Below are 15,517 nucleotides of genomic sequence, written 5' to 3'. Positions count from 1 at the left end.
TAAAGCAACTTGCGAAAAGTAATGGTGGTTGCATCGAGAATTTGGTCAGGCTCATTATTCCTCGTGAATCACTTTGTATATTTAAATTGAGAATTAAATCTTAGATGGTTGATTTAATTAATTTTTTTTACTGACCCGACCTCGCCATTTTCTTGACCGGTGAAAAGAGAAAAACTTTTCCACTGTTACTCTCACATTTCATTTTTTTGTGAGCAACCGCGGATTTTAAATTTAAAGATTTAACAGTTACACACTTTTACTGCTAATAACATAAAGTACCAAATATTTTTATTAATTTCAAAACTAATCAGTTTTAGGAAAATAAATCGAATTCCATAGATCTATTATATAGTTATTAAATATAATAATTAATATCTGAATAAAAGTCCAATCAGATCCGATCAGATAAGCATACGTTTTATGATTTATAATAATTTGACAAAACAAAATTACAAGAGTTACTAAACTATTATTATTGCTCAATTATTATTATTATTATATACATTTTTCCTTTTTCAAGTAAAAATTGTACTTTTTATAAATCATAAAATATGGGCTGGGATTTGCTTCTCGAATAGAAATCCCACATCACCTATTGTCTTATGCACATATACCTAGACACACTTTTATAGAATAATAATTCCAAGATAAGTATGAAGGCTTCATTCAAGCCAATGCACAAAAATCCACAAGCGACAATTTATTGTCCCATTCCGTCTCCCGGCTGGAAACACGCCAGATTTCGTTATTCGAGATGCGTCCCGAGATAGGTAAGAACACGTGAGTAAAAAAATCGTCGCAGGAACAAATCTCATTCGTGATATCTGCGGGTGGCCGCAGGATCGAAAAAGAGGAGGTTTTGCCACCCCTCGCGTTCAATATCTCCTGCATGACCAACCCTAGGCTGCTGAATTCCCAACTTAGATTATCAAAAGGGATTTGAATTTTCGCACGACTTGCTTCTTTCAAGATAAGAAAATACAAATTCAAGGATTATTGATATAATTCGCGAGTTGGCTGATAATTTGCTTCAAGTGTAAGTAGAAAAAAACATGAAAAATAAATAAATAAATTTGAAAACAAAAAAGTTATTGCAGTTATAGTATATTTTTTTTATTTGCTGGTGGGGGTAGTGTATATCAAGAACACGACATAACCTCCGTCTGTTTTTGACATTTGACAGCTTCTGACATTGTGGTACTAAAGTAGAGGGTATAAATATTAGCCTCAAAACAATTTTCCCCATTAAAAATTAAATTACAAATAACCTACGTGACGGTAAGACACACTTTTGACGTAGGTCTGTAGCTCTGCGTTACTTTAATAGCATTTGTTAAAGTGAGATAAATAGCGTGACCGACCTTACGCAAATACGTAGTGCGAGAGCAACACGGTTGTTTACAAATGTTGAAAAGAGATAGCTATCTGGTACGTCTTTCGAATTGTTAATTGATCCACACGCATAAATAAAAAAACGGATTTTATACGGAAAATTTTTCATTGTTTCTGAGTGTTTTCTTTTTAAAAAAACAAGATTTGTTTTTATTTTCTTATATTTTATAGCTTTAAGTAATTATCGTTGTTGTTGAAACGCGATGCTCAGATGAGGAGAAAATGTGAAAAAGTCTTCGTTTTTCTGTATAAATCATATAATATTAAACAAGTTGGCATTAACGTGGCCGTAAAGCTTTTTTTGCTGGAATGAAATCGTTTTCTGGCTTGGAACTTTGCGAACTTTACATACCCGACTTTCCCGTTGTAAAGCGGAGCGCCGGAATAACACTAGATAAAGAATTATACGGTCGTGAAAAATGCAGCGCGCATTTTCATCTACTTAACTCAATTATTTTCTTTATAGTTTTCCAGTAAACGAGAGCGTTTGCCAACATTAAAAGAATTAATGACTAATCAATGGTCCCTAATTTATTTATCGAAGGGGAAAAGTGACTAATTTAAACTGGAAAAGTAGTARTCGGCAGAAATTTTCTATTTGCGTTTTATTGCATAAATGCGCAATTAGAGGGATTTTGAATGTTTGATAGTTATGACTCAGAGAGACATAAAATCAACATAATTAAGAGAACGGTAATTGAAATTGGTTGATTAAATATTTTCTTATGGTGTAATCTGAAATATTTAAAGTGCAGTAATAGAGTTGGTGGTTGTAATATAATTAAACGTTTTTATAAAATTATCAAATATGCAAATCTGATTTGTTTAAACAAACCACGTGATTTAAAAATTGTTTTTCATTCAAAGAAGTGATATATTTAAGTTAAAATTTTCACAAACTTTTTATATGAGTACTCGTAATTTTTATCCACTTTTACTCTTTCTATAAATTGTTGATCTATCATAGAAGCAAGAAAACTTATTTTGTTTAGCACAGGCTTTTTTAGACCACAAAAAAAACAAAACTCGCGCTCGGGAGAAAAATGCCAAGAAAGAGAAAGATACCAGGAACACGGAAAAAAAATCTTTAAAAAATTCTATCTGTGAAAAAATTTTGACGTTTATTTTTTGACATATGACATTTTTTTATGTCTATTTAATGATACTGATGATCTTGTATAAGTTTTTTTACAATTATTTAGTAAAGGTACAAAAATTTTGCCAATAAAAGCCACAAATAACATTGAACAGAGTTACAATTTAGGATACAGCTTCCTAGTTTCCTCTTTTAATAGCCTATAGCAAAAAAACTTGGAAAATTATTTTTCTAACAGAAATAAATAGAGTGCAAAATTTAAACCCTCATAACTTCGAAATTTTTATAGATAATTTTTTTTTAACATTTTTTTCCATGTTCCTGGTATCTTACCTTATATGGCATTTTTCTCTGGGGCGCGAGTTCTGGCACAGCCTGAATATAAACATGGAAAAAAGTGTTTAAAACAAATTCTACCTATAAGAATTTCGAAATTATAAGGCTTTTAAATTTTGCACTTTGATCCTATTTGTTTCTGTTTTGTACCTTCACTGMATAATTATAAAAAAAGATAAACACTTGAAGCGAGCGGCAAATTTATGGAATAATCTTATTAAAACTGAAAATATTTTGTTTTGTAAAATGCTCGAACAGATAAATTTTCTTTTTAAAAAATACACAATTTTTAAGTTGATTTAAAATTTTACACTTTTTAGTTTTTTTAATGGAAACCCCTAAGTTTTTTGTCAATTCGATAGATCTTTTAATTGTCAAAATGACAACACGAAAATATTAAATATTACATAAGGTTTTCAAAAAAAAATTATCTAAAAAATGAAATAATACTCGTATCAACAAAAGTAAATTAACGTGTTTGAGCATTTTTGCCAAAACAAATATATTTTCAGTTTTAAGAAATAAGATTATTTCATAATTTTGCCACTCACTGTTTAACCTAACAAGCCTAACAAACATTAAATGTAACCCTAAATACAATACTAGATTCAAAAATCAACTTTAAATCATATTTTCGGCTACCTCTATTTAATTAATAATTATGTCAGATGTTTAAATAATAATTAACAGGTTAAAAAATTGTTTTTTTATAAATAATTTTTGTGRCAAATTTGTGTATTTTAGCCAAAAATACAATAAAGATGTATGCAAAAAGGTTTATTTGTAAATTTGTCACTAGATTTTTGGTTAATGCTTAAATTCCTTAATGATTCAAGAAACAAGAATGRAAGGACTTGTAGAACTGTACTCCACAGACATAATTATCATTTTTCTCATTTCAAAAGAATATACTTTTACCTTATTATAGCAAATTTGCTGTGCCTGCCTCTCTTTTACATAATGCTATTCTGAGCAAAAAAATCGAGAAAGTTCTTGAAATACCTACTTTTAGAATATAAATTTGTCATTTGTCTTGTTGTTATAACAGTAACAATAAAACCGCGTTTCTAATCCAAACCCGATTTTTTCGTGATTGTATTCAAACAAAAGTCGACAAAAAGCCCAGCAGCTTTTCCCAGTTAAAATATTTATCCAACCCTTGTGTTTGGCGTTTTAAAGAATCTTTAATGGCATGTTCTCGTTTCGTTGATGAAGATCGAGACTGGAATAATTTTTTAATGGGAAAAAGGCGGAGTGAATAAAGTTTCGATGAATCCTCTAGTCAATCCCRCAAGAAGGGTAGAAAAAGCGCCCCGATGCGTCTATATTTTATTCAGATCAGATATTCATATGTAACGTCTGATCAGCTTACCTTCGCCTTCCATACGTGATAAACCGGAAAGAAGACTTCTCAATGCAACTGGGAAATGTCGGCTTGTCTCTTCCGGTTAGTGCATCCTTTTTTCCACGAATTAAAATATGGCCGATGGAAAATGACCGAACAATTGTGCTGACTTAGTTCGAATCATAACTTCTCGCCATTACGTTGTGCTCTTGTAAATTGTGTTGTAATTGCCGAGTTTGTCGTTATTGCTTCGCAGATAAACATCATAATTCAGTTCAATCTTCCGGTGCACCTTACACTTTAATAAAGATTAAAGACTTTCCCGCAGCCAGTTTCAATGGAATCTCTTTAACTGAGATCGTAAAATACATTGTGGATTAAGGGTCGCGCGGAATAGCCACGAATGGAGCATGATTTTTCTCTTCTAGATATACCACGTGAATTATGTGGTTTACATTTTAAGCTCCGTTTCACCAGACAAGACGGTAAGTTATCTCCCAATTTCTTGAAAATATGCTTAAATCCTTTGCMCCATTTTTTAAACACCCTTCTGTCAGATTACWGATCAAGTGTGACCTCTATCGCCGAGTCCTTTAAAAGTTTTGAAGCTTAAACAGAGGGTGTAATTACTAATTTGTTAACACTTTTCAGACTGTCTTTAAGTTAAGTTTAAGTTAAATGTCAAACGAGATTTATGTACCTTTACAGGATGATTCTTTTAGGGCCTACATTTCTCTTGTAAAAAAATGTGTGGCACAATTAATGTGTAAATGTACTTTAAAATTTAACATTTAAAATTTCCAAAGTTCAAATAATTCAATAAATTGTATTCACTTCTAATCAGTTATTCCAAAAAAGTTACAAGTTATAAAAATTGTTATATAAATTTTTGAATTAAAAGTTCTAAACCTCATTTAATCTGGCAAATGCCACCTAAAATTTTTGAGAGAATTAAAACTTCTAGGGCCAATTTACAGAAGGCCAATCAAATTCTAGTTCAGAATTAAACAAATCGATTTATGAGAAAATTTTTATTTATTTTTCAKTTCCAATCGATAAATTAATTAAATTATAATCACGTAGCCACTTAAAAAAATAAGTTAGCCTTGTATTCCCAGAACAAATGGAGATAGATGTTCGATAAACATCTGAGGCGATATAGAATTTAAATACTTTTAAACATTTACYAAATTCTAATAAGTTTTGATGAATAGTTTTTATGATATTTAACTGTATCCATACTTTTTAGCAAACTTGTATTAACTCGTGTCCTACTTCTACTGATAACAATTTTACAGTGCTCGAAATCTTAGTATGGTAATTCGTTGTTTTTGAAATAATTTCGGAACCATTTGACTAAATATTATAAAATTTGGAGTAGTTAATTTACAAAAACATACTTTTTAACTGGTAATCACTAATCAGTAATTACGATACCTACATCCACTCATTTTCTGGTTGCTGTAGTTGTGGGTCACAATTTCTTTTACTTTTTGTACAACTTAAATGGACCGTTTTAAAAATATTTTAATTCAAACTAAGGACTGCACAACGGAGAAAGTAAAAAGTACTCCTATAAATTTTGAAGAAATAATATCCACGACAAGGAATGACCAGATTACATAAGTCGCTGTCAGAAATCTGTAAACTTTCACATTAGACGATTTAAGASACTTAATTGAAAATATTTATTAAAGGAGTTTACCTCAGACTACAAACAACCCACAATAAATTCAAATGGATCTCGTAGCAYTTAATTCATCAAAAAATATCAGTAATTACATTCWAAACTTGAATAGATGTAACCTGTTTTCGCCATTACCAGTTTAAACGATATATTCTCGTAGGATGTTCTCACAGATTAAAGCAAAACTAAATTCTYCTCTATTTAGCGAAGAAAAAATTGGGGTGTCTCACTTAAAACAATTGAGTAATGAATATTTGTAATTGTTTCTCAAACATAACCTTAAATTTTGGCGGTTTTAATTATTTTTTCAATTAATAATACACCGAGGAAAAGATCTAACCKTTCTCTTTCATATGCTCAAATACGATCAAAGTAATAAAAAAAAAACAAAAAATTACAAAAAAAGTCTAAACAGTTCAAAAACGGTATAAATCTAATCTAATCCAAATTTACGTATAGGAAAACCTTGTCTCAAAATCACTTGAGTAATATGAAAACGCAACAAAAAACATAGCTTTCTATTTAAAATAACGAAGTTGATACYCATTTTCGGTGTAACCAAAAGTGCCCCCATCTTGAAAATATTTTCATTGAGCAGGACCTAACCGATAATGGCTATAAACAAAATTTAAAATGAATATCTTTATGCTTTTATTGTGACGTTTAGTCGGAACAATTATAAGGTTATTTGAAGCATTTCACACGGTGAAATCACAAATTATTTATTAGCAGTTATACGAATTATTTAATAACTAAATTATTTCTATTAAAAAAAGCCTCAACCTCAAAACAAACTATCAAATTTATTACCCAATATTTATCCAATGGCATTCTCGTGTAATACACAAATGACAGATGTCAAAAACAAAAATAGCAAGATGATCGTTTAACCTTAAAAAGTAAACAGGGTTAAAATTTTYGTYTTTTTGTGTCCACTTAAAAAWWAAAWWRKWWWWWWTWWTYMRKWWWAWAGTTATATTCGATACAAGTGCGCTGTCAAATTATTTTTCAGATCTGAGACCGAATTTTGCTGCACGAAGCGAAGCTGAGTGCTACAGTGGAGGTCGAAGACCTGAAAAATAAGACAGCGCACKTGTATCGAACAACATTTTCCATAATCGTCAGCGAAATTTCATAAAAAACGTSAATTTATTGAAAATTTTGAGGTTAATTTTGACAGATGTCAAACAAGTATATAAATTGAAAAATTTATATATTTAGTTATACACCACTTTTCACCTTATGTCTCTAAGAGAACGATCATAAAAAAGGTTTTTTGTGTTTCGCTCAGTTACCGACCTCGTTTTGCTCGGTTTTCAATCTCTGGGCGCAAAAAGACTCACTTCTATTCTTAATGGTATAATCTTCTATTATTTAGGACTTTCTCAACACGAACATTATGATTTTCTCTTTAGCTACTACTCCTAATTAACATAAAACTTTACATAAAGTGTAGTCTGTGATAATCGTAAATCCGACATTTTGACACTTTCAGTGTAAGTTTTAAGTAGTAAACTATTTACCTCAGTATACATTTTCATTATTAATGAATTTGAAACTTACGTTAAGTTTTATACCAAACATAGATAAGTTTTAGAAGTTAACAAGTATTCAGATATTGTTGCAAAATGTTTTTTTGTAAAAGAAAACAGGCAGTTTTAAAAAAATTGATATTGATGGAGTTGTAAAACAAGGAAAAGTACACAAAGTTAAAGTTTTACGTGCTTTTTAAATCAAGCGCCTGTTTTATTAAAATGAGACATTTAGGTGTTTATATATTTAATATAAAGAAGTATAATGTAGGTAGGCAACTAAATAATAATTTATTTGTATATTTTAATTACATGTAGTATTTCACAACATCTTATACAGTGTGTCTCCGGATAGGTGAAACGACTCTTATAAAAGAAAAAAAATGAATTAAATWTTTATCTTTTGAGGTTGAGCCCTGCTTGGTTAAAGATTAATTTCTAACATAATTTTAGTTTTAAAAAATCAAGTATGTCTTGTAAATTTTCAAGAATAATATTTTCCTGTAGAGTAAAATGCCTTTTATGTGGCAAATACAACAAAAAGTTATTAAAAAAAATGTTTAGAATTAACATTTAGGCCCCTACCCCAAATTTCAAAATCATCGGCTTTTTTTAATTTTTTATTTTTTCCAAGATAATTGCTTTTTATTAACAGACGCGTCAAACAGTTATTTAGTACTATTAATCTAAATTTATATTTATTTTATTTGTAATAAAAGAACTGTTAAAAGTAAAATTCTTTGATCTGTAAAATGAAAAACATAAAAAAAATGTAAAATCAAAGTTGGCCGATGACTTTRAAATTTGGTATACGGYTCTCAAAGTTGATTCGAAACAACATTTTTAAATAACATTTTGTCGTATTTGTCACACAAAAAACTGTTAAACTCTACAGAAAAATAGGTTTTTTGAAAATTTTTAAGTCATACTTCATACTTCAAAACTAAAATTATGTTAAAAATTTATCGTAAGCAAGCAAGTCCAAACCCCAAAAAATTAAAATTTAACTCAAGAATTTTTTATCTTTTACAAGAGTCGTTTTACCTACGCGAGAGCACACTGTATACGTACAGTGTATTTTATAATATTTATAATTTAATTTTTTTTTGAATATTACTCAAGTGTCAAATGTCAATGTTAAATGGCAGTTAATAGCTATTAACATATCTAGGATGAAACCAATGTCATAACAGTCGCAGATGTTAGCTGAAATCTGAGTGAACTTGCGAGCGAAGACTTTTAAGACATCTGAGGCCGTTATGACATTGATTACATAGATGATATATTCAAAATTTTATCGGTTTCTGTCGATTGAGCCGACAGTTGAGAACAATTAAATCCAACAATTTGTTTTAAAAAGATTGAGGTGATCGCGTTTGCCTGACGTGTTCCCCTGTCATTGTTGTCATTTCTTTTTATTCCCCATCAATGTTTATTCTGACGGAGATAATGTGAAACAGTTGCAATAAATTTTTCCCAAAGTTTTTATTGTTATATTAAACTATAAGACATTGTTTACAGTTTTCTATCTGTTTAAATAAATAACGTTAGATACATTTATTGGCTTTTACATTTTTTGTTTTTTAATTTCTTAACAAATGTTGACAATTGACATTTCGGTAAGGTCATATTTTACCTTACCGATTTTACATACATGCTTTAATATAAAAATGGTGGATGCGCCGGGATAAATGTTATTATAAGTAAAATATTTGCCTGGAATTGAACCAAAGTAAACAAAACAAAAAATTTTTGAAAAAAAATGTAAAAAAATAAAATAAATAATGTTATTTACAAAAATTAGTAACAAAGGCAATACAAGAAACTACACGTAGTTTATATTTGTCGTCGTATTAGGAAAAAGATGTGGTTTAAGTTGAATTTTGGGTGTACCTACTTTTAGAATAAGTTTTGCTAAAATGTGCCAAAAAATAGCTTTATCAAAAAATCCGCAAACTTTGTACAAAAACTAAGTTGTGGCCGATCTTTGCAACATGCACCGCGTCACATGCCGTTTCCGTCCCGTCAGTTTTCCGGTTGTGCGTCAAAAGCGTGAGTTTTCGCGTTGTACAACACCATCAACAAGAATTATTTAGGGCGCTTGCGTCCGTTCCAACACGGCTTTATGTTGGGTGGCGTCTCGACGCAACTTTAGTTACAGGGGAAGCGTTGCCGTCGCATCACTTTGTCCTGCTACGTCTGCAGGAAGACCGCGTCGGAATAGGTGTCGCGAGATATTGGCCGAACTAGCCTTTAAAGTGGTGTATTAGGTGAACATTCTTTTAGAGTGTCTTTCGGTTAGTGGTTTAACAAATACGTGTGCGGATATTTGAACTTTATGTCGTGAGCTTATTAAATATTTAGGCTAAGAAAAAAAAGTAAAGTTTGTAGAAAACTTTCTGCATATGCAAAGGAAGTAAAATCCAGGACTCAAACGTAAGTCAAATATGAAAACGTTTATTAGTAGAAAATTTTGTAAAACTTAATTTGGCATTTTCTGTTATTTAACAAAGTTTTTGTGTAAAGTTATCTAATTATACTAATAATCTGCTAATGAGTAGTACAAGAAAGAGTGTAAAACGATCTTTGATGCTTAAACGAGTACTAAATTACTAGTACTAATGTACTAAATTAGCTGGCTCTATGTTTAATCAGTAATTATTTATACTTACCAATAAATTAACTTTTGAGTTAAAGCAGTTTATCTTGTGCTATAAACAATCTTGTAACTTAATTTACGTAGTCTCAGTGAATCAAAGTTAGTAGCAACAACTATATTTTTATATCAAAGAAAAAGAGAAAAATTATTAAATGATGTCCCCAAAATAATTATTTTTTTTAAACAAAAACTCAAATAACACGAGCACTTTTATTAAAATTTTATTTGTTTTCCATAAACTATATTTTAATATTTTTTGAATCAAAAGGCTAAACACTCAACATTGCAAACTCAAATTTTGTAATAGTCACCGCCAGCTATGACGCCAAATTAAATAAACACCCGTAATTAAAAAACGTGCTAAGCTTTAACTTCATTATTTCTTTTTAAGATACGACAATATTTTTTGCACAGTTATTGTTATGTATTTTTTTGGGAGAGATGCCCAATTAAGAAAAATTTATTCTGAAAATTCTTCAACTTTGGTTGAAAACGTATAATTATATCTTTAAAAATAATGAAGTTATGGTTTGACGTTGTTCATAATCTATGTACTAAAATTAAATGGGCCGAAATAGAACTTTTTTCTTGGTATTAAGAATACCAAGAATCACGAATTACAATAACATTTTTTTGAATTCAATGACATATTGAAACGTAAAAAATACATTTTTTGCAATATAGTAATAAGTACATCGTTAAGTAACATTTATTGCCGGTTTATAGAAGTGTTAATTGCAATTAAACATTAGATTAACTGATCACGTGACCAAACTGAACCAACCAGATCCTAAGATTCATTGGTTAATCGCGTATTAACTTTTAACAACGAATTTTTAATTTGCTTTCTATGAACCGACCCTAAAAATTAAAAAAAAGTACAAATTTAAGTATAAAAAATGTATATTCCAAAAAAAGAGAAATGATATCAGAACACGATAAAAAGAAATAATAAGGTTAAATATTGTTCAAACATTGCACAATTTGATAATTTTTAGTTTCACTCTGTGTAACAAAAATAAATAATATTTACATAAAACACTAAAACAAATGTTTCTTTACAAGTATACAAAATTTTAGTTTTCTATTTTTAACAATAAAAGAGAATTTAAGTCAAAGCACGTACATATTATCAGAAAGATTGAATACGGTTCTGAAATCCTTAGGTTTAAAATTTATTTAAGTTGATGCAGATTTGATTACTAAAATACAAAATTTAAAGAAGCTTTGATTTATTGTGCAAATTATTATTATTTAGACCAATTAAAACAAAAATAAATTTAATTTTATAATAGAAAAAATATAACAAATGATTTTTCTACAAGCGTTGACGGAAATCGTACTATATTTTCTTAACGAATTTTTTGGTTTAAATTTTTTGACAAAAGTTAATAATTTTATAATACAACCTGTTTCAGGTTTGTGCAAAATAATGGTCTTTAAAAAATGGACAACAATAAGGGAATAAGGGTCCATATTGATTTAACGGTCAAACACGATTTCTTTCTGATATAGCTGACAAATGTCAGAGACATGCAGTAGTCATTTGTTAACGCGACCGTTTTCCTTCTTCCCTATTTCCGCAAGATTTCTCTAAGCTAGAAATAAGACTTCTACTATCTTTTTTCCTAAAGTTATACTTGTAAAAATAAATTGTCTACAGTAAAAACTAACAACAAAGTCATTTGAACCTTTAAATTAAATTGGGAAGGAATTGAATTGTTTTGTCCCTGCACCTCACACAGCCCGCTTTTAGATTTAATAACATGGATATTAGTTTGCAGTTTTATCGCGTTTGATTTGGAACGTTTTGATTTCCATAAGGATGATTTTAAATGGGGGTAGCTGTGATGAGCGAATGTCGATTGTTTCCGGCAATGACGGAAGTTGGCTTTTCCTATATTCAAAAGGAATACTCGGTTGAAATCGTGCACGCACCCTGGAATTTCCGCATGGATTTTCAGAGTCAGGGCGGCGTAATCTTCAAGGACGGACTTTGAACAAATTTATTTAAATAAATAAATAATGCGAAGAAGAAGTGAGCGGGTCAGACTGTCAGAAACTTGCTGAAATCCGTTTCTGCATCAACAATTTTCAACTTGGATCAAGGGGAGAAAGTTAGCGTTTACACGGAACGTTTTACTGATAGCGCTCTTAAAAAGATATAATAATTAATTTAAGTTGAAGATACAAGAGATGAAATTTTACTTTTATTATAAAACCTATTTTATTTTAAATATTTTAAATAGTATGAAACCATTCTCTTCTTTTTTGGGTCGAGTTTTTTGTGAAATAATTACCTAGGGACTATTACCAACCCACCGTTTTAATATCTCTAACAAAGTAATGAATAAATTATATTTTTCATTTGTTCGCTTACTGTAATAATAAGTCTCTCAAACATTATAAAACTTTTTTTGGTACTGTGGTCATAATTAAATTTTTGATCAAGTTGATAGTGATCAAAAATTAGGTTGGCAGTCTTAATTATTGAAGAGACAGAAGACCGGATTAGATGTCATTTTTTCTGTTTTTGGCAGTGGCCAAACTTTATTGCATAATTACTTGCCACGTGGGAAATTTATTTAGAGCCATGATAGAAACTGCACTACAGTAAAAGATATTTCAATTAAAATTATTTTTTCATCTGAAAATTTGTTGAAAAGTTTCGAAAGCATACTTTTAGTCATGTTCGTACATTTTTATGCAATAAATGTAAAAAATAAAAACACTAGACGAATAAATGCATAAATAGCCCCTTACATCGTGCAACGAACTTTCAACCAACTCCAGTTTTATCTTGCTTGCAGAAACGTGCTTGAGAGTATATGTAACGTGAATGAATACTTCGAGACTGCCTATATGACAAAGCAATTTTCTAGCAAAAAATCTGAATGTTAAATTGAGTTATAAAGATGTTTTTGTAGCGGATTTTGTCACGGAATATGTGAATGCCAAACTTTCATGAAACAAAAACCGAGCATGAAAGTTTCTCTTTATTGACAAAATCAATACTCTAGTATTTTCTCCCAATACCATTTTAAACGCTCCAGAAATTTTTAATACGGGAAAAATTTTGTACAAACACATAGAGGGTTTAGAAGCCAATCAGTGTAAGTTAATTACGTTAAAAATGAGATGGTCAAGCATTTAAAAAAAATTGTATAAAAACAAAATATTGATTGAAGGAAAATTGATGATTTTTTAAAGTAGAGCTTTACGTGCATTGCCAAATTAAAGATTTAACAATACAGTGTCATCTCAACCACATAAATCATTTTGAGAAAAATTATGACTTACACTGATTGGCTTCTGAGCCCTCCACATTTTTTTGTACTCGTCATCAGAGAATTTATTGCAAAATTCAAATCGCCTTGCCGTGTTCTATCTATGTTTTATGAGGATTTCAGTTTATTTTTTAGTTATTCCTGATTCTGAAAAAGATATTCTAAGCTGAGAATTAATTTAGCTTTGATCAATTTGCCGCTTCTGCATTATTCAATATCTTATCTTGGTGTTTCGATATGCATAATGATTTAAAAGGCCACAATGAATAATCCATTAATTTTACATCGGATTTAGACTTTGCCAACAACCCAGATTAAACCAACAATAATTTTGCGCATAACATGAATGTGGAGTAATAAACTGAAAATCAGGATTTTTTCATACAAAAATATATAAACATGACATAACATAATATGTTTATAGACACTTAAACGAAACTTTGATGGCAGATTTATCGTCTGAGTCGATTCGATTAGGGGGATGAAAATTGGAAAAAGCTCTTTTATGACAATTTGGTACGAGTTCACTGTTGCAAACCCACGAACGCTAAATCATAATATTAACCAATTCGTCCGAAAGGTCGTAATAATTTTGAGGCTCATAAAATTTAAATAAAATTACTGTTGTAACTGTTCAAATATTGTGGCTTTCTGCAAATTTATATACAGTAGTAAAATTGAAAATGATCAAATTTTTCAAGAAGCTACAAGCATTATACATATTATGAGTAGTACTAGAACAACTATATTTTTGCATTTTGCAAATGCAACAAAGGGCTTAAAGAAGCGTAAAATGGCAGTAAAATTATTCAGTAGCGTTTTACAACACAAAAAAGCAAAACTTGACCCGTTTTGATTTATTTTCCGACTCAATCAATTAATTCTTTTTTCCCACCGTGTCACCAAAAATAATTGAGACTGTCCCAGGCCAATTCTTTACTTTGCGGCTGACAACTTTCAAATAAAAATCCTTTCGCTTTTTGTTTGTAGCAGTTGCGTGATGGATTGATAGTCTCGAGAATTAAAAAAATATACAGCACAAGTAAGTCTTCAAAAGACGAAGGAAAAAAACGCAGTAAACATCTCTTCAAGTGCTTCCCGAGTCAAATTGTGGGAAGGAAAACATGGGGAGTTTATGTCCTGGCTATTATCACCATGTCAATATGTTGGTATCATTCACGGCGCGCTTCAGTTTCGTTCCCTTGGCGACTGTAAAGTGTGTGCCTGCCTGCATTTTGACACCTATATCGGTTTAATAAGGAAACTTAACTCGTCACTGGAGAAAATGATTAATATCCATACAAAAATTCAGTAAAGTAATTCATTACTCATTCTTTTATATTTAAATTTAAATTCCGTGGTAAATACGGAGAAGAAAACTAATACGCTACTGTATAAAACAAAAATTCACGTTGTGAAAGAAAATAATTAATTTTATACAGTGCGATCAAAAAGTCTTTCTATCAAGTAGGCGCCCTAGTTGAGGACGTATGTTGCATGGCAGTTCGTATGTTATCTAGATGTCAAAAAATTATTTTATAAAAATTAAAACATTGACCTAATTAAATTGAATTATTCTATGAAACGTTTTAAAACAAACTAAAATGAGATCTTCTTGGTGTTTATTCATAAAAATCGTTCACCACGGTTTCCTGTCATAATTTACATAAAAAGTATTTTGACATTTCTGATTTGTCATTGTGGCATTTTATCTTCTGCAGACATACGTTTTAAATTTCTACGCTTGCTTGATAGACAGACTTTTTGATCACACTGTATACAGAGTGTTCCGTCCAAGTCGTCCCGATAACACCTAAATTTACTTTTTTTTTCAAAAACTAAATTTTTAAATAACACTATTCATTCCTAGATTTCTTAGTAAATGCATCAAATTTTTTTGGCACATCCGGTGTATCCGGAAATGCTACCAAATTTAGTTTTTCAAATGGACCACCTATGTTTTTTTGCTCAAAACAATAATAATTGGTATGAAAACTACGGTAAACCACTATTTATTACATTTTACTTTACATAATGCACTCAGAAAACAATTTAAATTTTTGAATTTTATTGCAAATTTTGCAACGTAGGCGGATTTTACTTGTCAAGGTATTCATGCAAAAAGCAATATGCTTGGATACCGTTTAATTGTTAATTTGACAAAGCCTATTTTGTCAATAAAT

The sequence above is a fragment of the Tribolium madens genome, unplaced genomic scaffold (assembly GCF_015345945.1).
Source record: "Tribolium madens isolate multiple individuals breed KSU strain unplaced genomic scaffold, Tmad_KSU_1.1 Scaffold_1;HRSCAF=32;Tcas5.2_LG8, whole genome shotgun sequence".
Lineage (NCBI taxonomy): Eukaryota > Metazoa > Arthropoda > Insecta > Coleoptera > Tenebrionidae > Tribolium > Tribolium madens.
This window is presented reverse-complemented; position numbering follows the sequence as displayed.